We start from the raw sequence: 24,811 nt of genomic DNA, 5'->3' as shown, positions 1-24,811 counted from the left end.
CATGAACAATACCTCATTATTCCTGTTTCTTTGCACGATTTATTTATTTTGTAATTTATAGTAATTTTATGTTTTTGCACTGTACTGCTGCCGCAAAACAACAAATTACACATCGGTGTTAATAAATCTGATTCTGATTGATTCTTAATTGTATTTCAGTTCTATAACCATATTAATGTCGACAGTACCTAATTTTAATCTATTTTTTTTTAATGAAATGTTATTGTATCTCTTTTGGATATAGATATCATGAAATACTAGTATGTGTGAATACTTAAAACTTGAGCATTCGTGCTGAAGGGAAAATAGATTTTACTCATGTTAATACAGGCATGTAAAGAATGCATTTACTGTATACGAGCGCTTTGGTGTCAGTGACTGTGTGATCTTGGCATCAATGCTACAATTAGAGTGGACAAGCAACTGTGCCTGGAACCTAACCATGACTAGGTAATGGAGAAATACCCCCCACAGACGGAACACACTCTATTTAGAATTTGACTCGATACTTTGTCTACACTGCATGGACATCAAAATCCACAAGCCTCATAGTGTAGTCTTTCATGAAATCTTGCAGGAATAGGGTAAAGGGTCAGCACATGCCATGTCAGTCTCAATCCTGCTAATTTATGCAGGACCTTGTTTGAGAAATTTCCCTTCCATTCCACACACGGTGCACGGCATTGGAAGGGATTTGACCCAGGAGAATGGACTCAGGCATGGAGTTTTATTGGCTCCATCCTGCAATCCAACAGTTGCCCATTATTTCAGGGGCAAAGAGGCACAGTGGTCTCCTGTAGGGTTTCTCAAAGAAAAGGACCAGTTGCAGATAAGAAAGGAGCTTGCTCCACAAAGGCCCTGATCTGAGTTTCAATTTTCTTCTTAACCATGCTTGCTTTGACAGGATCAAAGACTGCAATAGTAGGGAGGGATTTCAACTTCCCTCATATTGACTGGGACAGCCAGAGTGCAAAGGGCTTGGATGGGGTGGAATTTGTTAAATGTGTCCAGGAAAGTTTTTTCAAACAATGTGCAGAAGGCCCTGCTAGAGAGGGGACAACAGTGCACCTCCTTGTGGGAAATGAGGCAGGGCAAATGACTGACGTGTTAGTGGAGGAGCACTTTGGGACCAGTGACCATAATTCTATTAGTTTTTAAATAGTTATGGAAAATATAGATCTGGTCCACAAGTTAAAGTCTTGGTTGGGGCAAGGCAAATTTTGAAGGTATTAGTCAGGAACTTGCAAAGGTTAATTGGGAGAGGCTGTTGGCAGGTAAAGGGACATCTGGGACATGGGAGGCTTTTAAAAGTGAGTTCAGGGACAGCAGGCTTCTGTTAAAGTAAAGGGCAAGGCTGGCAGGATGAGTGAACCCTTGGCATTGGACAGGTATAAGCAGCTGGGATCAAACAAATCCCTCGAGGAGTGTAAGAGATGTAGCAGTACAGTGAAGAGGGGAATCAGGAGGGCAAATAGAGGACATCTTTCTCAACCAGAGTCATAAGGAGAAGCTGGGACTTTTTTCCCCATGGAGCATAGGAGGTTGAGGGGTGACCTCACAGAGTTATACAAAATCATGAGAGGCATAGATAAGGTGGACGGTCACAAGTCTTTTACCCAGGGCATAGGTTTAAGGTGAGAGGGGAAAGATTTAAAAGGGACCAGAGGGGCAACACTTTAACGCAGAGGGTGGTTGGTATTTGGAATGATCTGCCAGAGGAAGTGGTAAAGGCGGGTGCAACTACTAATGTTTAAAAGACATTTAGACAGGTACAAAGGCCAAGAGGGATATGGGCCAAATGCATGCAAATACGACTCACTTTGATGAGCATGGATGAGTTGGTCCGAAGGGCCTGTTTCTGTGCTGTATGACTCGTAGACTTTTAAGGCTCACAAATTTAGCACTGTTACAATTTTAAAATGACTATGCGCCACCATTGACCCTATAATTGCAAATGTACCAACATTTAATTGAATGTAAGCCAATTATTTGCATTTATAACTATTGCCTGGGGAAGTTATAATCATATGTGCTTATTATACAAGCTACACCCGAAGGTATAGATTCAAGTAAGTATGTCTATTTGATCCTACACCATTAAAGCTTATTATTTCTGTTATATTTGCACCAAGGGTCACTGCTCTTCAAAAGTAGTTCATTTGTTTTTACACATTGTTGTATGTCCTGAAGATGTGGTTATTATTACACAAATGCAATTCTTTCTCATTTAAGATATACAATTACTTTTTGTATACATTTGCTTTGCTGACAATATAAATTGAAAAATTTAACCATGTCGTCATGTATGAGTACTTATTGCTATTGGCCAAAAGGAACATCCAAAAAATATAAAAGCAACAAGGTAAAAAGAGGGCTGCATGTTCAGTCAGATTTCGAAACCATCGTGTTGAGAAAGGAAAAGAGGCGAAGATTAGAATTCAGGCCAGGTTACTTCTAAGCAGTCCATAGTCATGATGCAGTGAAATGGGATTGTCAGGCTAGAGAGTAATTATGCTGAGCCAATTTAGGATGCCAGTATCAATGAGGGTGTAGGCCAGGTAATGGAGATCCTCAAAGAGGGGACAGAATAAACAAAAAAAAAACAACTTCAGAGAGTCGAAGAACCAACAAGAAACAAAAAAAAAATGACTGGAGAAACTCAACAGGCTGCACAGCATCTGTGGATGGAAATGGACAGTCAACAGTTCAGGTCAAGGCCCTTCATCTTGACTGGATAGCGGGTCAAGAGAGCAGCAGAGACAAGTACCGAGGAAGGACACGTGGCTGTGGTAGCAAGTCTGGGTGAGAACATGGTTGAAGAGCAGGAGAGCAGCAGAAATCAAAGAGAGAGAGAGCAGTGAGAAGGGGTCTCACTGAACTCCCCTTGAAGAGAGGAAGAAATCTTCTTCAAAGTGGGCATACTTTGAAGAGACTTTGCAGTGTCGTAGTAAAATGGAGACACAAGACACTGCAGATGCTGGAATCTGGAGCAAAAAACAAACTGTTGGAGGAACTCAGCAGGTCAGGCAGCATCTGTGGAGGGAAATGGACAGTCAATGTTTCAGATGCTGCCTGACTTGCTGAGTTCCTCCAGCAGTTTGTTTCTTCCACCAGATTCCAGCATCTGTAGTCTCTTATATCTCTAAGAAACAGGAAGTGAAGCCTTAAGACAAATTATGGGGGATTCCATATATACTGAGAAGAATAGGTGAAGTGGTGAATCAAGTGACAGCATCAATATGATTGCAGGAGGAAGGGAATGCTTACAGAGGTAACAAGTTCTGCAGTTATAAGGCCAACATAAGAAGGCAAGAGTGGAACAAATTGGAGCTGGAGTAGGTCATACAGGTCCTCGAGCCTGTCCACCAGTCGATAAGATCATGCTCTCAGTCCTCAGCTTCACTTCCTTGACTGATCCCCCAAGATCTGGTCCAAATAACTATCTCATGTTTAAATATGCTCAATGCCTCAGCATCCACTGCCCTGTGAAGTAGAGAATATTTAAAAAGGATGAAGAGGATTAAAGTAATGGTTCATTAGAAATGGCTGGAGGTGATGAAAGTGGAACACACCATGATGAAACTGTGTTATAATAACTTTCTTGACATTTTTTAAAATCACAATTTAGCAATGTGGAAGTAAGTTTGGATGTATTTTCATTAGCTTACAACTACTGTGCCAAATGCTCCAGGTATTAGAAGTTATTAAAGGCATCCAATAACTGTATTTGAATTATTTATTTCTCAGAATCAGGTTTATTATCGCCGACATATGCCATGAAATTTGTTGTTTTGCGGCAGCAGTACAGTGCGAGACATAAAAATTACAATGATTTACAAAATAAATAAATAGTGCAAAAGAGGAATAACGAGGTAGTGTTCACAGGTTCATGGACCGTTCAGAGATATAATGGCAGAGGGGAAGAAGCTGTTCCTGAAACATTGAGTGTGGGTCTTCAGGCTCCTGTACCTCCTCTCTGATGGTAGTAACACAAAGAGGGCATGTCACGGATGGTGAGGGTCCTTAATGATGGATGCTGCCTTCTTGAGGCACCCCCTCTTGAAGGTATCCTCGATAGTGGGGAGGGTTGTGTGCATGATAGAGCTGGCTGAGTCTACAATGGTCTGCAACCTCTTTTGGTCCTGCGCATTGGAGCTTCCAGACCAGGCAGTGATGCAACCAGTTAGAATGATCTCTACTGTACATCTGTAGAAATTTGCAAGAGTCTTTGGTGAGATACCAAATCTCCTCAAACTCCTAATGAAGTATAGCCACTGGCATGCCTTCTTCGCATCTCCTCTTTGGAACATTTAACTAATTTTGAAGCTCAGAGTATTTGTACTTCTTGATTTGCACTTATGACAATTAGAGGCTTTATGGTCACCCTTGCCAAAGAATAGTTTTTTTAAAAAAAAGAAATTCCAATCATTAACTACATTTTAAATTCCTTTACTGCCTTGTAAGGATTTGAATAACACTAGTTCAAATTTCCTACTCCAGTAACCTAATTACTGCACTATTACTATACACTAGTTGAAGGTTGGCTAGTGAAGGGCAGGATTTTAGCCCAAACACTAGAGCCAGAACAACCCCCCAGGAGAATACCTCGTCCATATCAAGGGCTGAGTCCCATTAACATCGACTCCAGTAGCATAATAGATGGAGAACATTCAGTGCTGAGGGCTGAGCCATTACCCGATTGTTTCAGAGAAGCCAAGTGTGTATGAATCCCAATGGAGTCGCAATCCAAAACAGTTTCATTGTTATTTCTTTTCATTTGTGGCTGTTGGAAAACTACTCAATTAAGTCGAAAAAAAAACAAACTGGAAGCATGTCTCAATATTGTTAAAATGGACTATGGTGGCACTGATTGGTTGACAGTGTAAGATGTCAGGATTACATGGAACCACTTTTGGGGGTTTACAAGGTATTGCCTTCTACAGAATGGTGCCTGAAAACTGAGCATGGAGTGAGAATGGCAGATCAAGCTGACCACATTAAATTCAACTCTATACTGCTTGCACTGGTAAAAGGAGATAAGTACTCTCTATACTTGTTTCATCACATATACTTCAAAATAACAAAAATCATTTTAATGCAGTTCTTTGTTATTTATCATGCTGAATAATTTTTAAATGTCTTGCTGTCTCCCCGTGTTGACAGAACAGTGGAAGTATGACCTGATTTCCACCTAGTTGTATCCCACAGAAGTATTCATTACCTTCCACTCAGTGTATGAATAAAAATATTGGATTTCAAATTTGCTTTGGCAGCATTGTCCTCACTTCAGCATCAGCCCAACTTGTTAACTGTCTGAGCCAGATAAAAGACTGAATGTTTAAACAGCTGATTATTCAGCAGTCCTGTTGTAAAATATGAACTGTCAGTCAGTTCAATAATTTTTAGAGACGGAAGTGTCAAAGTAAATTATTAAACTATGAACAAATATCATGCCCTTGAAGATAAACTGGTTTTGACGTTGGCTTGACCACGGACCTCAGCAGATAGAGGCACAAGCAACACCTTCCTGAATGGATTGAATTCATTGAAGCAGAGAACAGAGCCAAGAGAGCATGAGAGGAATTGAGCCTTATGATACCGATTGCCTTTCAGCATGCATGAGGTAGGGGGAAGCTGTTATGTTAAGATACGTTTTATCGCTCACCATTCCAAATTCTGATGAAGATCATCAATTTGAAATGCCACTTCTGTTTCTCTCACCATCGATGCATTTAACTTGCTGGGTAATTCCAGTATTTTCTGTTCTATATTTCCAGTTTCTAGCATCTGCAATATTTTGCTTCTGCACACCAATTTTTGATGGTCTATTAAATTTTAGACGGTAGCAATAAATATGACCAGAGAGATCTTACCAAGAACCTGTGCATTTGGCACAAAGAATTAAACAAAAATGTAATCTGGTCTCCTTCAGTCTTTCTTACCATGATAACATTACTGTCAGATTCATTTATCAGAGCATGTAAAATGTAAACTTCCGAGGATTGTCTAATGGTGAGGAAGGTTGCTCTAAGTCTACATCTTTCAAAAATAGACATTAGAGCAAATAGTTTGGGTTAAAATTGTGATTTGAGTATCACTGGCTGTGAGAGATATCCGTCAAAGAACAGTGAAGCCAAGATAGACTGATGGTAACTTGTCTTCCCACACATTTGTGTCACTCATAGGGTAAAAATATGTTGCATATAATTTGGAGCTCATTACTTACATGTTTATATTAATGTTGCTTGCCTTAGTTTAATTAGATTAATCATTGTGCTTTAATTGACAAAATGTCAAGAACAGTCCCCAGAAGAACAGTGATCAAAGTAAAATGCTAAATTTCTGCACCTGGATAATAGTGAAAACACTACTTCAATTAACAAAAAAATGTCAAAAGTTCCAAGCATGTGCTTACAGCAGGTGTTATACAATTTTGACATTTAATGTTGTTAGCGCTTGTGTTAGGTTAATTCTTCAGCAACACTGAGTCCGAAGTTTCACTCACTCTGAAAAAAAATGGGCAAAATGCCATTTCTTTTCTTGTAAGAAATTAGCAAAATGCTAACAAAATCACATATTTTATGAAGTGTGCAGTCCAAGCCTACCACGCCATTAGTGCTAATGAATCAAAGTAGCTTATCACCATACATCTCCAATAACAAAGCATTCAAATTCACAAGCTGCTAAAAGAGTCTCTTCACCAATAGAACTGTCAGGACGTGTACTCATCCAAACATGGAGTGTGAAGTAGTACTGAAAACGGCCACCAGTGAACTGACCAGCTCCTCTAAGTTCAGGCAACATATGTTCGGCAACATTGCAAGGGAGGAAAGGACAGACCCAGGGGAAGAAATGTATTAACAAGTAACCAAAATGGTAAGTCCCATTAACCATGATGAGGATCTGAAGGAAATAGGAATGGGAATGATTCAAGAGCTAACACAAGAGCAAAATGTACATATATGGGCACCATGCTCAGCAGAAATTGTCATAACCAACCCTAATTGTCAAATAGCCTGTCACCACATAGTGCCCATTCCCATAGATGGGCAAAATATCACAAGGCGGCTGGTGTCAATGAAATTGCTTTCCAGATAAAGTGACTGGGGCTGAAAGTGCAAAATTGGCACAGGTGAATTTTGCTCGATTTGCAAAAATCAGGTGAGCCATAATAGGTCAGCCATTTTTCTATCACCCATCTTGCATGGCCAGAATTTCCCTTCAAATCTTCAAAAGGAGAGAAAGTTTAAATTGTGGTTCAGTCAAGGAAGGTGCCTCTGTCAGAAAAGCTGGCTGATGTGAGAAGAAACTCACCTTGTGAGATAAAATGGACTGAATCCTAAAAAATGTGTGGGTCAAGGCCACAATAACGGTTAAATTGTAAATAATCCTGAACCTGGACTGAATTGACTTTGAAAGGCTTCATTACGCTTTCAATTGAAGCAGGAAAACAGACTGGTACTCATCAATACAATAAAAGAATGCAAGAAGCAAGTTGATAATTTAAATATTAGAATCAGGTTGCTTGCCTTCATTTTATCAGTCATTTTGCTTTTAATCATAAGCAGCTATGTTTCCCAAGTGCCAAGGAAATGTGGAAGATGTAAAGTGGTGAGTAGGGATGAATCCAAGAGGTGAGTATTTTTTTGCAATGGAGGTACAACAGACTGCAGATGCTGGAACCTGGAACAAAAAATGAGCTACTGGACAAACTCAGCAGGTCAGGCAGCATCTGTAGAGGGAAACTGACAGTTGAGACCCTTCATCTGGATTCATTCTTTTCAACATCTTTTTAAACACAGCTTGCAAACCAGGAAGAATAGCATATCCAAGGAAGAAGCAGCCATGTAAACCCAGTCCCTTCAGACACCAGCAGATCCCTTGGCCTTTATCGGATTCTCCAGCTATTAACAGGTCCCTTACATCCCGAACACTATTTGCTCCACTTTCCCAACCAGTCTCTCCCTCTCTCCATTATGCCTCTGCCATAGTTGTGATCTGCCCATTATACAGACCCGTTGCCCAGGATTTTTAAGGCATGGCTGGGTAATTAATTAACAACCTCCAGCATTTGATGACAGAATCAGAATCAGGAGTTTGTATGTTCTCCCCGTGTCTGTGTGGGTTTCCTCCAGATGCTCCAGTTTCATCTCACATTCCAAATTCGTACGGGTTAGGAGGTTGTGGGCACGCTATGTTGGTGCGAGAAGCGTGGTGACACTTGCGGGCTGCCACCAGAACACTCTACGCAAAAGATGTATTTCACTGTGTGTTCCGACGTACATGTGACTAGTGAAGATAACTTATCTTATATCTTATCTTATGTGGGATGTATTTTTTTTTCTTTCTTTCTAATCTTTCAGAGCAGCATGGTAGTGTAGTGGTTAGTGTAACGCTACTACATCACCAGCAATTGGGGTTCAATTCCTGCCGCTGTCTGTAAGGAGTTTGTACATTCTCCCCGTGACTGTGTGGGTTTCCTCGGGGTGCTCCAGTTTCCACCCACATTCCAAAGACATACAGGTTAGTAGGTTAATGTGGGGGTAATTGGGCGGCGCGGGCTCGTTGGGCCAGGAGGGCCTGTTACTGTGCTGTGTAAATAAAGCTTTAAAATGGAATAAGTGTAAATGGGTGCTGGATTCTCTGCATCAATGTGATGGCGGGCCAGAAGGCCTGTTTTAGTGCTATTTGATTTGCTGATAGATGCCCAACAGCTGGTAAAAAAAAGTTAGTTTTTGTCATGGGCCTGAACATTAACTTGATTGGATGAATTTCACATCAGCAAAACTTAGAAACTGTTCCTTTGGGTACAGATGTGCTGACATTTTCATAACCCGGACATCTGTTGTCATGAAAACATTCTTCATTTTGTTTCTCCGTGTAACTCTGTGTCTTTAGGGATGTACCTGACACAGTACCAAGAACCTGACTGGAAACTGTGCTCGTCCCGATGCCAATGACACCCTCATCTGCTCTTGGGTCAGCTAACACAAACCATCTTCAGGCAATGTTGAAGAAAGAAATACCTGATGTAGAAGCAGTGTAAATGTGGATCCTGTCTACAGAAATCCACAATCCTGACTACTTAAAAGACTGATTACACATTTCTAGCTGCTGCAATAATTTCAGCAACAATGCATGTTCACTGTGGTAATGCTATGCCTTCAGAAAACAATTTACGCTGCTGTCAAAGGTTTTTAGGAGCATCCTAAAGAGCCAAGGGAGGACTTGATGTGCATTATCAAGCAGGCAGGGGAGGAGCCTGAAGGTTAGGACCTTTGTTACGCGAATTACCCCACCTCATTTATTCATTCTGCTGCAAGGGTAAAATCTGATCTCGCAATTGGAAATCTGATAGGGAAACGTCAGATATCGGTTATGGAAGGAAATACCTGCTTGGAGGAAAGGCAATTATTTTGCAACAGCAAGTGCATTAGTTCAAGACACAAGAGACTGCAGGTTTAAAGGGATATGGGCCAAATGCAGGCAAATGGGACAAGCTTAGATGGGATCTTGGTTGGCATGGACGAGTTGGGCCGAAGCACCTGTTTCAGTGCGATATTACTCTATCTGGAGCCAAATCCAAAATGGTAGAAGAACTCAGGTAGCTCTTGCTCCACCCCTTCTCCTCACTGGTTTATACTGGCTACCTCCCCTCTTCTCTTTCAGTCCAGATGAAGGGTCTTGACCCAAAACGTCGACTGTCCATTTCCCTCTACAGATGCTGTCTAATCTGCTGAGTTTCTCAAGCACTTTTTTTTGCTTAATTCATGGTTGACTCGGACATTGTGGGCCAAGGGTCTGTTACTGTGCTGTACTGTTCTATGTTCTATTTCGTATTGTTGCAACTAATCTGGAAAACTAATAATACTTCCTTCACAAAGATATCCTATTACTTTCTTACAAGGTTAAGGAGGTTCATCATGTCACCAAACACTCTGACAAACTTCTACAGATGTACTGTTGAAAGTACCCTGACTGCTTGCATCATGCTCTGGTATGGCAATTCGAATGCGCAGGAATGTAAGGAACTGCAGAGAGTAGTGGACTCAGCCCAGTACATCATAGGCATATCCCTCCCCACCACCATCAGTAGTATGTACATGAGGCGCTGCCTCAAGAATCAAAGATCTGGGCCATGCTATCTTCTTGTAGTTACCATTGGGCAGGAGGTATAGAAGCTTGAAGTCCCACACCACCAGGTTCAAGAACAACTACTTCCATTCAACCATTTGGCTCTTGAACCAACCTGCACAACCCTAATCATTACCTTAAGTATAGCAACACTATGACCAGTTTGATCACTTTGCACCACTATAGACTTCATGTTTTTTTGTTCCAATTGTGTTCTTTCATGTAAAAATTGTGTGCAACTTACATTTAACTTATGTTTTTCTTGTGAATGTTGTGTAGCAGATGCTATGTGCCTGCAATGCTGCTGCAGGCAAGTTTTTCATTGTACCTGTGCATACATGTATTGTGCATATGACAGTAAACTCAACTTTTAACTTTTTACTTTCTATAACAAAAATAATTCAGGTGATTACTGATACTTTGGATCAGATCAGAAACAGAGAGGATCCTTCTTGTTGATTCTAATACTATCAAAGACTGATCTTAACTGGGCAAATCTAAGCCCAGGGGTCATATTCTTTAAAAAAAGTGGCAGGCCATTTTGGATTGAGATGAGAAATTTATTCAGATAAAGAGTGGTGAATCTTTGTAAATCTCTACCCTAGAGGGCTCTAGAAGCTCAGTCACTGAGTGTATTCAGAACAGATATCTATAGTTTTCTGGTTATTAAGAGAATTGAGGGTTACAAGGTGAGTACTGGAAAACAGTGTTAAGGTAGAAGATCTACTATGAATTTCAGAGTAGGCAGAAAGAGCCAGATGGCCTATTCCTGTTCCTAAATCTTAGGTCTTTCTCATGTTTGTATAAAGTGTTACTGCAACAAGCTCATTGTTTTAAATTCACTCCAATTAAGTTCACCATTTATTTATTGTCATGAACAAAAGTGAAGGAATTTCAAAGTTCTGAAATGCTTCTGTCCCCAAAGGGTATCAAATAAATAAATCAAAGTACAAATTTAACATTATTTTATGCAATATTCAGTCCTGAGTGCCTGAAATCTACAGAAGAGAAAACTAATCATGTGCATCAAAGTACTAAATTATCTTTGTTTTGTACTCAATAACCACGTTCAGAATCAGAAACCCATTAAGCTTTTCAAAGGAATTTCCAGCAGCATTAACTAGTCTAATAGATTCAGCAGTTCTGCTATCCTGTGGGTAAAAAAAGATTCTCTGAGATTTCCTTGACAATTGCTTTTTCAATCATTTATATCCTGTTTTTATTATAACTGAAATAACCAATGTCAACTCATACATCACATCATTGACAACAGGGGATTCCTTCTCTAAATGCTTCAGGGAGATCGTCAATTATCAAGGCAGGATTACATGATTTGGAGTTTCATGTTTGGAATGCTCATGCTCTTTTATAAGAGAGATTGTAGCCTGCACAGTGGAGCCCAGTTTAGTTTATACCAGTTAACATCAGACACTTGTTTGAAAATACAAAGTGCCACAAATGTGACCACACATCACTCAGTGACTATTCTCTGAATGTAAAACAAATAAACTACAGATGCTGAAAATCTGACATAAAACAAAAAACGCTGCAAATACTCAGCAAGTTAGACGGCAGCCCAACTTACTGAGTACTTCCAACATTTTCCAAATTTTTATTTCATGAATATATGTTTGTTTAAACTTTGCGATGTGCAGAAGAATAATGCAATTTGTCCACAGGGTAAAGTTAATACCCATTTTGCTTAGTTATGCAGAATTCATCCAAATTCTTGTCAATCTTATTCAAAAAAATGTTGCAAGATTGATTTCTTTTAGTTGGAGCACAGTTCTATTTGTCACTCACTATTTGGATATTTTCAAATATCCAATGGGATATGTTGACTGATGTCTTGAATACAAAAGCATTCTTTGAGTATGGAGAAATGAATAGAAGGAACATCCCTTATTGCTGAGAGAAGGTGGTAAAGTTAGGTGATAATAAAATGGTAATGAAATGCTAGAAGAGAAGGGAGAAAAAAAATATTGAATGCCGAAAGTGTAAAATACCAGATTGGAAATACCGGTTATCTGAAATTGGTAAATTCTGTGTTGAGTCCTGATGGCTGCAACATGCCAAGTTAGAAGATAAAAATGCTGTTACTCAAGCTAATATTGAGCTTTGTTGGAACAGTATAAGTAGGCCAAAGATGCATTGTGGGCTTCACAATCCACATCAATGGCTTGGCTGTGGGACCAATTGTCATATTTGCAGATTTGCTGATGACATAAAACTAGATGGCATGATGAATATTGAGGATATAAAGAGGCTTTAAGGAGATATGGACAAGATGAGTGAATGAGCAAGAACATGGCATACAATATAATATAGAAAACTGAGGTCCTCCACTTTGGTGCACAAAACAGAAGAGCAGCATTTTTAAATAGTGAGATTGGGAAATCTTGATGTTCAAACAGACCCAGGCATCCTTGAATTTAAGTCAATAAGCAGCTGCACCAGGTGGGAAGAAAGTGTTAATTTGGCCTTTTTTACAGGATGATTTGTGTACAGCAATAAAAAATGTCTCACTGCAATTATACAGGGCCTTGGTGAGACTACGCCTGGAGTACCGTGTCCAGTTTTGCTCTCCTTACCCAAATTGCCATAGAGAGAGTGCAGCAAAGATTCACTACACTCATCCCAGAACTGGCAAGTTGCCATACGAGTAGAGATTGAATAAACTTGATCTGTGTTTTCTGGAGTTTAGAAGAATGAGTATAGATCACTCAAAACTTACAAAATTCATACAGAGCTCAACAGGCTGCTTGCAGGGAGGATGTTTTTCCTGGCTGATGTATTGAGAATTAGGGATTGCCGTCTCAGAATAAGGGGGTGGGGGGTGGGGGGGAAGAGGCTGTTTAATTTTGAGATAAAGAGAAATTTCTTCATGCAGAGGATGGTGAATATTTGGTATTCTCTATCCCTGATGGCTGTGGAGGTTCAGTCATTGACTCCATTCAAAACAGAGATATTAGGGGAATCACTAGATATGGGGACAGTGCAGGAAAGTGATATTGAAGGAGAAGATCAGCCATACTGCTGATAAATAGCAGAGTAAGCTTAAAGGGTTAGGTGGCTTACTTCTGCTCCTTGTTATAATGGGTCAGAGTGGGAGTGGGATGTCACTTCAGTTCTCCATCACACTTCCACTCTGAGCTCTTTTTTTGTCCTTCAACACTATTCCAAAGAATGCAAGCTTAGGGAACAGCAACTCATCTTCTGATTTGCCACACTACAGCTTTTAGGATTCTGAATGAAATTCAACCATTTCAGACAACCAGCCATTCCATTTTTTATCTTACATTTCCAGTATTCAGTATTTTTTCTCACTTCTGGTAATTTCACATTATATTCATCCCTTCATATTTACATCATATCCAGGTATACCTTTTGATCTAGCACAAGCTTTTACCATCCTCTTTCAGCCAGTCCTGATGAAAGGTCTCAACCCAAAATGTCCACTGTCCATTTCCCTCCATAGATGCTGCCTGACCCCCTGAGTTCCTCCAGTACTTTGTCTGTTGCAGTTCTTCAATCTTAGATGCTCCATTCTTTGGGTTAAATTTGTATAGTGCATGAAAGCATCATCCTAAACATATTTAACATCTATTCTCAATAGAGTAGAATTCTGCCCTAGGAAGTGGTACAAAACAGGCAAAAACAAATGCATGGAAAAGGGAATTGAGCTGAATATCAAGCAAGTTGTTGATTCACTATTTCCATCTTTGGTCTAGCCCAAGCTGAATGGGCAGAAGATCCAAATTTGCTTCTATCAGTCAACACCATGGTATGTCCTTAAAAACTCTATCAACCTCATAACAAAACATATGTTCAGGGTAGAAGCCGTGAAGCCAGAAGTCGTGGTTCATGTTGGTACCAATGACATAGGTAGGAAGAGGGATGAGGTCCTGAAAAGTGAGTTTAGGGAGCTAGGCAGAAGGCTGAAGAACAGGAACTCAAGGGTAGCAATCTCGGGATTGCTGCCAGTGCCACGCGATAGTGAAGGTGGGAATAAGAGGAGATGGCAAATAAGTGCGTGGCTGAGAAGTTGGTGCATGAGGGAAGGTTTTAGATTTTTGGATCATTGAGATCTCTTCTGGGAAAGGTGGGACCTGTACAGAGAGGATGGGTTACACCCGAACTTGAGGGGGGCCAATATCCTTGCAGCCAGGTTTGCTAGGGTGGTTCAGGAGGGTTTAAACTAGTTTGCGAGGGGGATGGGAACCGGAGGAATAGGTCAGAGGAAGGAGGGGATGGGGAAAAAGTCAGATCTAACGGGTAGAGAGGCTTTGAGGAAGGAGAAGCAGAGTACAGGCTATAAAAGTAGTAAGGCGGATGGGCTAAAGTGCATTTTCTTAAACGCAAGAAGCATCAGGAATAAGGGAGATGAACTGAGAGCTTGTATAAGTATGGGGGACTACGATATTGTGGCTCTTACAGAGACATGGCTAACATCAGAGCAGGAATGGATATTGAATATTCCTGGTTTTCAGTGTTTTAAAAGGGATGGCGGGGGGAGAAGAGGAGGAGGGGTAGCGATACTGGTCAAGGACACTATTACAGCAGCAGAAAGGGTGGATAATGTAGAAGGATCCTCTCTAGAGTCAATATGGGTGGAAGTTAGGAACAAGAAAGGAGCAGTTACTCTACTGGGAGTATTCTATAGGTGCCCCGATAGCATTAGGGATACTGAGGAGCAGATTAGGAGGCAGATTTTGGAAAGATGTGAAAGTAACAGGGTTATTATAGTGGGAGACTTCAACTTCCCAAATATTGATTGGCACCTGCTTAGTGCCAAAGGTTTAGACAGGGCGGAGTTTGTTAAGTGTGTCCAGGATGGATTCCTCTCACAGTATGTTGACAGGCCAACTGGAGGAAATGCCATATTAGGTCTAGTTTTAGGTAATGAACCAGGTCAGGTGACAGATCTATCAGTGGGTGAGCACTTGGGGGACAGTGACCACTGCTCCATAACCTTTAGAATTGTCATGGACAGGGATAGGAGCAAAGAGGACGGGAAGATATTTAATTGGGGAAAGTCGAATTATGAGGCTATAAGGCAGGAACTTGAGAGTGTAAATTGGGATGACATTTTTGAAGGCAAATGTACTATCGGGATGTGGTCGATGTTCAGGGATCTCTTGCAGGATGTTAGGGATAAATTTGTCCCGGTGAGGCAGAGAAGGAATGGCAGGGTGAAGGAACCATGGGTGACAAGAGAGGTGGAAGAACTAGTTAGGAAGAAGAAGGCAGCATACATAAGGTGTAAGCAGCACGGATCAGACAGGGCTCGTGACGAATATAGAGTAGCAAGGAGGGAACTTAAGAAGGGGCTGAGGAGAGCGAGAAGGGGACATGAAAAGGCTTTGGCGTGTAGGGTTAAGGAGAATCCCAAGGCTTTTTACTCGTACGGGAAGAGAAGGATGGCTAGAGTAAAGGTGGGTCCGATTAAAGACAAAGATGGGGAAGATGTGCTTGGAAGCAGTGGACGTGGGTGAGGTTCTCAATGAATACTTCTCTTCAGTATTCATGAAGGAGAGGGGTCTTGATGACGTTGAGGACAGTGTTGGTAAGGGTAATGTTCTAGAGTATGTAGATATCAAGAGAGAGGATGTGTTGGAGCTGTTAGAAAATATTAGGACAGATAAGTCCCCGGGGCCTGACGGAATATTCCCCAGGCTGCTTCGTGAGGGAGGAGATTGCTGAACCGTTGGCTAGGATCTTTGAGTCCTCGTTGTCCACAGGGATGGTACCGGAGGATTAGAGGGTGGCAAATGTTGTCCCCTTATTCAAAAAACATAGTACGGATAGTCCAGGGAATTACAGACCAGTGAGCCTTACGTCTGTGGTGGGTAAGCTGTTAGAAAGGATTCTAAGAGATAGGATCTATGATCATTTAGAGAATCATGGACAGCCAGCATGGATTTGTGAAAGGAAGATCTTGCCTCACTAGCCTGATAGGGTTCTTTGAGGAGATGACCAGGAAGATTGATGAGGGTAGTGCAGTAGATGTGGTCTACATGGATTTTAGTAAGGTGTTTGACAAAGTTCCGCACAGTAGGTTTCTTCAGAAGGTCAGAGGCCAAGGGATCCAGGGATGCTTGGCCGTGTGGATTCAGAATTGGCTTGCCTGTAGAAAGCAGAGGGTTGTGGTGGAGGGAGTGCATTTGGATTGGTGGGCTGTGACTAGTGGTGTCCCACAGGGATCAGTTCTGGGATCTCTACTTTTTGTGATATTTATTAATGACTTAGATGAGGGGGTGGAAGGGCGGGTTAGCAAGTTTGCAGATGACACAAAGATCGGTGGTGTTGTGGATAGTGTGGAGGGCTGTCGAAGCTTACAGAGGGATATTGATAGGATGCAGAGCTGGGCTGAGAAGTGGGAGATGGAGTTCAATCCGGAGAAGTGTGAGGTGGTACACTTTGGAAGGACAAATTCTAAGGCAGAATACAAGGTAAATGGCAGGATTCTGGGCAGTGTGGAGGAGCAGAGGGATCTGGGGGTTCATATCCACAGATCACTGACAGTTGCCACACAGGTGGATAGGGTAGTTAAGAAAGCTTATGGGATGTTAGCTTTCATAAGCCGTGGGATCGAGTTTAAGAGCCACAAAGTAATGCTGCAGCTTTACAAAACTCTGGTTAGACCACACTTAGAGTACTATGTCCAGTTCTGTTCGCCTCATTATAGGAAGGATGTGGAGGCGTTGGAAAGGGTGCAGAGGAGATTTACCAGGACGCTGCCTGGATTGGAGAGTATGGATTATGAGGAGAGACTAAAGGAGCTAGGGCTTTACTCATTGGAGAGAAGGAGGATGAGGGGAGACGTGATAGAGGTATACAAAATATTAAGAGGAATAGATAGACAGAATAGATAGAAAAGATAGAAAAGATGGACAGCCAGCACCTCTTTCCCAGGGCACCAATGCTCAATACAAGAGGGCGTGGCTTTAAACTAATGGGTGGGAAGTTCAAGGGAGACGTCAGAGGGAGGTTTTTCACCCAGAGAGTGGTTGGTGCATGGAATGTGCTGCCTGGTGTGGTGGAGGCTGATACGTTGGTCAAGTTCAAGAGATTGTTAGATAAGCATATGGAGGAATTTAAGATAGAGGGATATGTGGGAAGAAGGGGTTAGATAGTCTTAGGAGTGATTTGAAGGTTGGCACAACATGGTGGGCCGAAGGGCCTGTATTGTGCTGTATTGTCCTATAGTTCTATGGTATGTTATGACCATACCGATTTGCAGTGAATTTACATCAGTTCTCATTATTTTCTTTGCTTGAGTTTGAGAAGGTTACAAATAGTGTAGCATTGAACCACTGATAGCTATCCCTGCATAGAAATCCCAAATATGCAACAGGCATTGGTGAGTAATGAAGGTGCATGCTGGTAAAGTACTATGGCAAAAAACTGCGTCCATGCATACCTTGAATGGGCTTGATGGCTCATGATTGCTGAACTCAGCAGAATGGTTAAATAAACTGCTTACTTTCCACATCTGCCATGAAGTCACTGGAGACTAATACTTCAGTTTTTTGAGGGGAGATATAACTAACCCCTTGAAGCTTCACACAGACTCTCAGCTGCAAGCCAACTGAGTCTCTGCAGTCAATGAGGTAGCTGTGACTGCAATGGGGAAAGTGATGTAACTTCTTTCTCTGGAATATGATGTCTTAGAACTCTTGCTCCAGGCAGTGAATGGCTGATGCTACCGATTTTCCACTGATCTCCTGAAAGAAACCTGATGCAGAAAATAAATAAAGATAGAGTCACCTTTGCTGCCTCTGACAAGGAGTTGAGTTTGAGCTTGAATTTCCCCTGAACCATACTTCCTCTGCAATGAACTGCAGGTATCAATCCTCTATCAGTCCAGGTAGCTCCACATTTGACAGATAAGTTTCATATGCATGCTAAAAGTTAGCTCAACCCCTCCTCATTGCCATGATGCAACACTTCACCAGAACTCAGAGGTTCCCTTTCCTCTTCTATCATCTCACTTTCCAAGTAATAAATGTGAAGTGATATTCCAGATGCAATGCCCACTGTGATCAAGTATACAAGGAAAACAGCAGTTGTTACTCCCCAGCTTTTCTTAAGTGTACCCTGATACCCTGATAGTGACAAATTTACAATTGGTCACATCCAACTCCCAAAATATGACATACCAATAGAAATTAAAAGGTGATGATTGTCTCTAAGTCACTGTCAATTTCAATCTAGCAACTGGGAATGGACAATCTATGTAGACATAATCAGCATATGAACTATGAGCAACAATAAAGCAATGATATACAAATCCATTGTGAAGGATGGTCACGTAGAGAATAAACACCAAAAAACTATTAACTAAATGGTCAGTTTACTGTTGCAATTCTTTCCTAATCTCTATTGACCCAATGGCTAAAAAAGTTGCATCAACACAACATTTAGGTTATTAAAGATTACATGAAGCAATGAAATAAATATACAAACTAGAATAATATGACATTTAAATTCAAGTTTCATTTGAATATCAGTGTCCTTTATATTTGCTCCTTCTGCTCAACCCATGAAATAAACACCAAACAAAACTGGAGTACAGGCCTTTCATATGAAGTCCTTAACTTTCTTCTTCTGCAATGTCTCAAAATTAGACACACATGCTCTTAACTGAGAGAACACTTTGAGGCAACATAATTAGCAGTGAATTCATCACTAATATGAAGGAAATTTAATCAATCATAATAAAATAAGCAGCAAGTACATGGAAATTGGAATACAGGTGGATAGCTGACATCTGACCTAGGTTCAGTTCACTTGGCTGTTTTATTGGAACATCAGAGATTAAAGGATGATTTGATGGATGTTTAAAATTCTGAGGTTAAGACGGAATTTGGAAATTGACTATTTTCCCTGTCTAAAGAGTCCAACAAGTGGGGACATCGACCGAAAATACAATGGATTGAGGATGGCACCAGAGTTGAGAGGCTGTGAAATATTCCACCATAAGAACATGTCAAGTAAGTGCTTGAAGAAAAGGGATATCAAGAAGTGATGGGCATATGGGATTAGCAATTTGCATGAGAAGGATGGACTTGTTAAACACCAAGAAAGATTGTTAGATCAAACAATATATCCCTGTGTATTTCTTTGCTTGACTCTCTATTGGCCAGATGGCTAAAAGAAAGTTACATTACAAAATCATCTGGTTTACATATGATAAATACCTCATTAAAAATTAAATTGACGATAAACTTTACTAAATGACTGTTTTAATTTAAAACAAATTGTAAAGGACCAGAGCTCATAGTATATCATTCACATAATAAAAGTAAACTTAATTCAACTTAGTGCTTTTATAATTTAATTTTGATTGCACCCCATGGGTATGTAGTTGTTATTAATGTAACTTGAATAAAATGTGAGCATATTTTACTAGTTCTTCATTCTGCTCTCTCATGAATTTTAGCTTTGTTTTCTTTCTAATATTCCTCCAACTTGGATTTTTAACTCTTTTCTTTGATGGCTTAAGAATGGCATCACGCCTGCAGCTACTATGTAAAACTGCAGAAAATATATCATAAAGCACAAAAACTAAAATGTTATTCTCAGCATCTAGAAAGTATTCCAGCTTCAGGTGGAAACTGTATGATCTATCACCAGGGCATGAAAATAACTTCAAAGGAGGGGCATCCAGTCAGGGCAAGTGGACTTCTTAATGGTCTGCTATCTGGACCTGTGAATAGTTGCTTTGGTCAAGACCAAGAATAGCTAACAGGGAGATTCCTTGGCTGCACCACACCCCATCACACCGAGTGTACAAAGATCAGGAATGTGGAGCTGAAGTGCTGCCCAAGATTTAGGAGTGACATCTTCACATCCTGAAAAATTGGCTGCAACTTCTTGTATTCCGTACAAGTATGAAACATAGATTCCTCAAGGCCACAATAATTACAGCAACCTGGAAGTCCATGACCCTGCAAAAATCCTATTGCATAGGACTGCTTTGTACAACACACTACCAGAGGACTCAGAGGAGGGCTCACATGGAGAGCTCCCTCCACTGGGGACACCTCCCACCACTAGATGTCAAAAGTGAACCCAAGCAGCATAGAAGGCAATGGAGCAGAAAGTGAGCAACAGCAGCCCACACAGGAAACTTCTTTGCACATGGAATGGCTTGATTTCTGACAAATAGTTCCAATTACGAGGGACCAAAGGAAGGTTTCAGGTCTCGTGTCCAATGAACAAAACTGGCTGAGCCAAGATCAGCCCAGTAAGGATCATATCCGAATCACTTCAACACACCCAGCAATGAGCATCCAGGTGACTCTGGTCATGAGCCTTGTTGTTTACTGGAATAGTGCAGTGACTCTCAAGGTCACTGCCGGAATGGCTGCCCTTTTGATATGCATTAATGGCCTGGACAAGGATATAGGGCACAATTTCAAAGTATGCACATAACACAACATTTAGAAAGAAGAGAGAATGTCTGGGGTGGGTGGGGTCTTTGATTGGCTGTCTTACCAAGGCAGCGAGAAGAGTAGACAGAGTCTATGGAGGGGAGGCTGATTTCCATGATGTGCTGAGCTGTGTCCACAACACTCTTTAGTTTCTTGCAGTCCTGGGCAGAGCACTTGGCATACGAAGCTGTGGTGTATCCGGATAGGATGCTTTCTATGGTGCATCTATAAAAATTGATGAGGGTTAAAGGGGACATGTCAAATTTCTTTAGCCTCCCAAGAAGTAGAGGCAATTGTAGTGATTTGATGGGCCAACTTATCTCCTTCAGTGTCAAACTAATTTTATGCTTCAATGATTGTATCATTGGAACAGAGGGGATTTAAAATTATAGAAACTGTTCCCATTGGCAGCATGATCAAAAACTAGGGGATATGAAATAAGGGTGATTGGCAAAAAAACCGTGAAATAATGAGGAAAACTCTTTTACAAAGCAAGTGATTAGGATCTGGAATGTGCTGCAAGGTTGGGTAGAGGAGGCAGATTTATTCATAGCATTCAAAAGGGAACTAGATAAGTACTTAAGGAAAGAAAAAAAACTTGTAGGTCAATCAGGGAGGGCAGGGAGTGGGACAGGCTAAATTGTTCTTACATGGAGCTGAACAGTATCTTTCTGTGCTGTAACCTTGCTATAGTTCTGAGATTCAGAGATTCTGGCAGAAAGGTTGGTTGCCATTGGATACAGATTTAAGATGATTGGTAAAAGAATTAGATGTGACATGTGAGTAAAGAAAATTGCAGAACATTTTTATCACAATCTGGAAAGCATTTCCTGAAAAGCTGTTCAAAAGAAAACATTAAAAAAAAGGAATGTTTAAACAAATGAAAATGATCATTTTCTTAAGCAATAAGGAAGAGCAGGGGAGTAAGACTCATTGTTTTATGCTATAAGAGAGCTGAAACAAGCATGATAGGATGTAAATGATAGTAAAGCAGTGTGTCTGAAAAGTATTTGCAAACATTTACATAAATCCTCTCCTCTTTTCCAAATTACATATAAGTGCCTCTGCTACCATTATTCTCCTGATACCCAAACAAAAATTACAGTTTATACAATATAAATTCACTAGCCAAGTACCAAACAATGGTCTAGCATAAAAAAAGATTTAATTACTCCCTCAGGGTGTAGACAAATCATTATAAAAAAAAGGCAGACATGAAAGGAGCATTGCTTGTGTTTGGCCTAACAGAATCATCAAACTGGCATTTGTTGAAATCAGTATATTAACAGCTCAATTTAACATCCATTGGCATTATATTGAAGACAACAGGTCAAAACTACCAGCCCCCAAGATGAACTTTACAGATAGCTGCTGTGTACAGCCCATGACTCTGCCTGTTAGATTAACGCACAACACCAATATTGCCTTGTTTCTTTAGCTGGAGTGAATGCTTGCATTATGTGTGCATACCATACTGGGAGCTGGCATGAACATGTAACAAGAGACCTTCAAAGATCCAGCAGGGTTGAATAAACCATGTGCAAAACCCAATACATTTGCACTTACTCTGACACTCCCATTGCCCTGCCTATTCAAATTGCCCAACATAAGATGTTACAGTCATATTGTCTTGGATTTACAACCTCCATGAATCTCAAACCAATGGTCTGTATAAATCAGACGTTGATAACCCAAGTAGAGTTTCAGGTCCAAGAACCAATCTTTTAATAATCAATGTAAGGTGCCAACATGGATACCCTAACCTGTATAAGGGTTTCAGTTTCCTCACCTGGCGTTGGAACATACTAAAATCAATTCCTAAGATTCCCATTATTGCAAACAAGTTTATGTCAGCTGTAAATTTAAACATTATTACTTCCTTCATAGTTCAACGGTTAAAATTTGTCTAAGGCTTAGATCAGCTAATAATATGGCCAAGTGTTAGAAAATTGTTTAACTTTATTTTTCTTTTAAAGTCAAGGGGAACATTAGGTGTTGCAGGTATTATTAATTCTGCAGCAGAGACAAGCTTAGGCTCTGTCTGATCTTTGTTTCTCCACAACTTTCATACGAGATCAGAAACATATTGTGTGCACTTTAGGAGAATGAATGACTGAGGGCTATCTCCCCTAGCTAGAATGGTAGCTTCCTATCATTAGTACTAAGGGGATATCACATAGCTATAACAAGTGTTTATTTTTTGATCCAGCCATAATTTAAACCTCCTTTGTACATTATTTATAATCAAATGAGCCGAGCATCTAACAGAATTATTTATTTATTCAGAGAATTTTCAGTTCCTTGGCAAACTGCAAAGCAAATATTAGTTTCATACCAAAAGAATAATTATTTTTTGTGAAAGATGAAATGAACAAGTTACAAATCATTCCAAGAGTTTCTCTCTCATTTATATTTTTTTAAAAAAGTAATAAACTGCAGATGTTGTTACAGAGTAGCAACCCTGTTAAGTAACACATCATGCCAATATTGTTCAGACATGAAAAAGTTCTCATTTTACAAAATATACATTATGCATTTTAAAGGCATTTTAGAGATGCTTGCACAATCAAGATTATTTTGATTATTCTGAAGTAGAGGGATTGCATGAATCACAAAAAGCTAATAGGAAGTCCAATAAATTGTTAAGTAGGCAAATGGCATTTTGGCCTTCATTGCAAAGGGAGTTTAAAAGTAGAGAGGTTTTGTTGCAATTGTACAGGGTATTGGTGAGGTCTCACCTAGGATATTGTGTATAGTTTTGGTCTCCTGACCTAAAAAGAAGATATAGCATCATTGGAGGCAGTACAAAGGAGATTCACCAGGCTAGTTCCTGGGATGAGGGGGTTGTCTCTGGTCCAATGCCCCAGCAGATGGTGGAAGCTGGATCAGGGTCAGAATTAGATTTATTATCATTTGCTTATATGATGTGAAATTTGTTGTTTGTGGCAGCAGTACAGTGCTAAGATGCAAAATTACTGTAAATTACAAAAGGAAATAGTGCAAAAACAAAGTAATAATGAGATAGTGTTCGTGGGTTCATGGACTGTTCAGAAATCTGACGGAGGGGAAGAAGCTGTTCCTGAATCATTGAGTATGGGTCTTCGGGCTCCTGTACCTCCTCCCCAATGGTAGTAAAGAGAAGAGGGCATGTCCTGGATGGTGAGGGTCTTTAGTGATGGATTTATGCTGCCTTCTTGAGGCACCGTTTCTCGAAGATGTCCTCAATGGTGGGGAGGGTTGTGCCCATGATGGAGCTGGCTGAGTTTACAAACCCTCTGCAGCCTCTTATGATCCTGTGCATTGGAGCCTTCATACCAGGCTGTGATGTAACCAGTCAGAATGCTCTCCACTGTAACATCTATAGAAATTTATAAGTCTTTGGTGACATACTGAATCTCCTCAAACTCCTAGTGAAGTAAAGCCACTGGCGTGCCTTCTTTGTGATTACATCAATGTGTTGGGCCCAGGATAGATCCTCCGAGATGTTGACGACCAGGAACTTGAAGCTGCTCACCCTTCCACCACTGACCCCTCAATGAGGTCAGGTGTGTGTTCTCCCGACTTCCCATTCCTGAAGTCCACAATCAATTCTTTGGCCTTGCTGACATTGAGTGCAAGGTTGTCCTTGCGATATCACTCAATCTCACTTCTGTACACCTCCTCATGATGAAAGGATTGTTTCTGGACTTCTATGCCACAGTAGGTGGTGGAAGCTGGATCAGGATCATTAGAAGTACCTAAAGTGGGGGTCAATAAATATTTGATAGATCGAGGAATAAAGGGTTATGGAGAAATGACACAGAAGAGGAGTTGAGGCCAGCATAGATCAACTGTGATAATCAAGACAAAACATCTTTATTAATCACATGTACATCAAAACATAGTGAAATACATCTTTTTTGTGCAGAGTGTTCTGGGGGCAGCCCGCAAGTGTCGCCACACTTCCAGCACCAACATAGCATGCCCACAACTTCCTAACCCATACATCTTTGGAATGTGGGAGGAAATCGGAGCACCCAGAGGAAAGCCATGCAGTCACGGAGAGAATGTACAAACTCCTTACAGACAGTGGCCGGAATTGAACCTGAGTCGCTGGCGCTGTAATAACGTTACACCAACTGCTCCACTACCATGCCTCCACCTTGGACTTTCTCTCTTCTCCCTCTTTCCATCAGGCAGAAGATACAAAAGCTTGAAAACATGCACCCCGAGGCTCAAGGACAGCTTCTATCCTGTTG

At 40.7% G+C, this 24,811-nt stretch overlaps 1 long non-coding RNA gene across 1 annotated transcript in view; it reads left to right on the top strand.

Annotated features, from left to right (window-relative positions):
• Nucleotides 1-24,606, top strand: part of LOC127574634 (uncharacterized) — a 65,147-nt gene extending 40,541 nt beyond the window's left edge. Inside the window, exons 2-3 of the long non-coding RNA XR_007956941.1 lie at nucleotides 19,034-19,130; nucleotides 24,481-24,606. This is a non-coding gene — a long non-coding RNA (uncharacterized LOC127574634). The remainder of the gene's footprint in view (nucleotides 1-19,033; nucleotides 19,131-24,480) is intronic.
• Nucleotides 24,607-24,811: the final 205 nt, after the last annotated feature.

Source organism: Pristis pectinata, chromosome 1, assembly GCF_009764475.1.
Source record: "Pristis pectinata isolate sPriPec2 chromosome 1, sPriPec2.1.pri, whole genome shotgun sequence".
NCBI classification, from domain to species: Eukaryota; Metazoa; Chordata; class Chondrichthyes; order Rhinopristiformes; family Pristidae; genus Pristis; species Pristis pectinata.
This window is presented reverse-complemented; position numbering and strand designations above follow the sequence as displayed.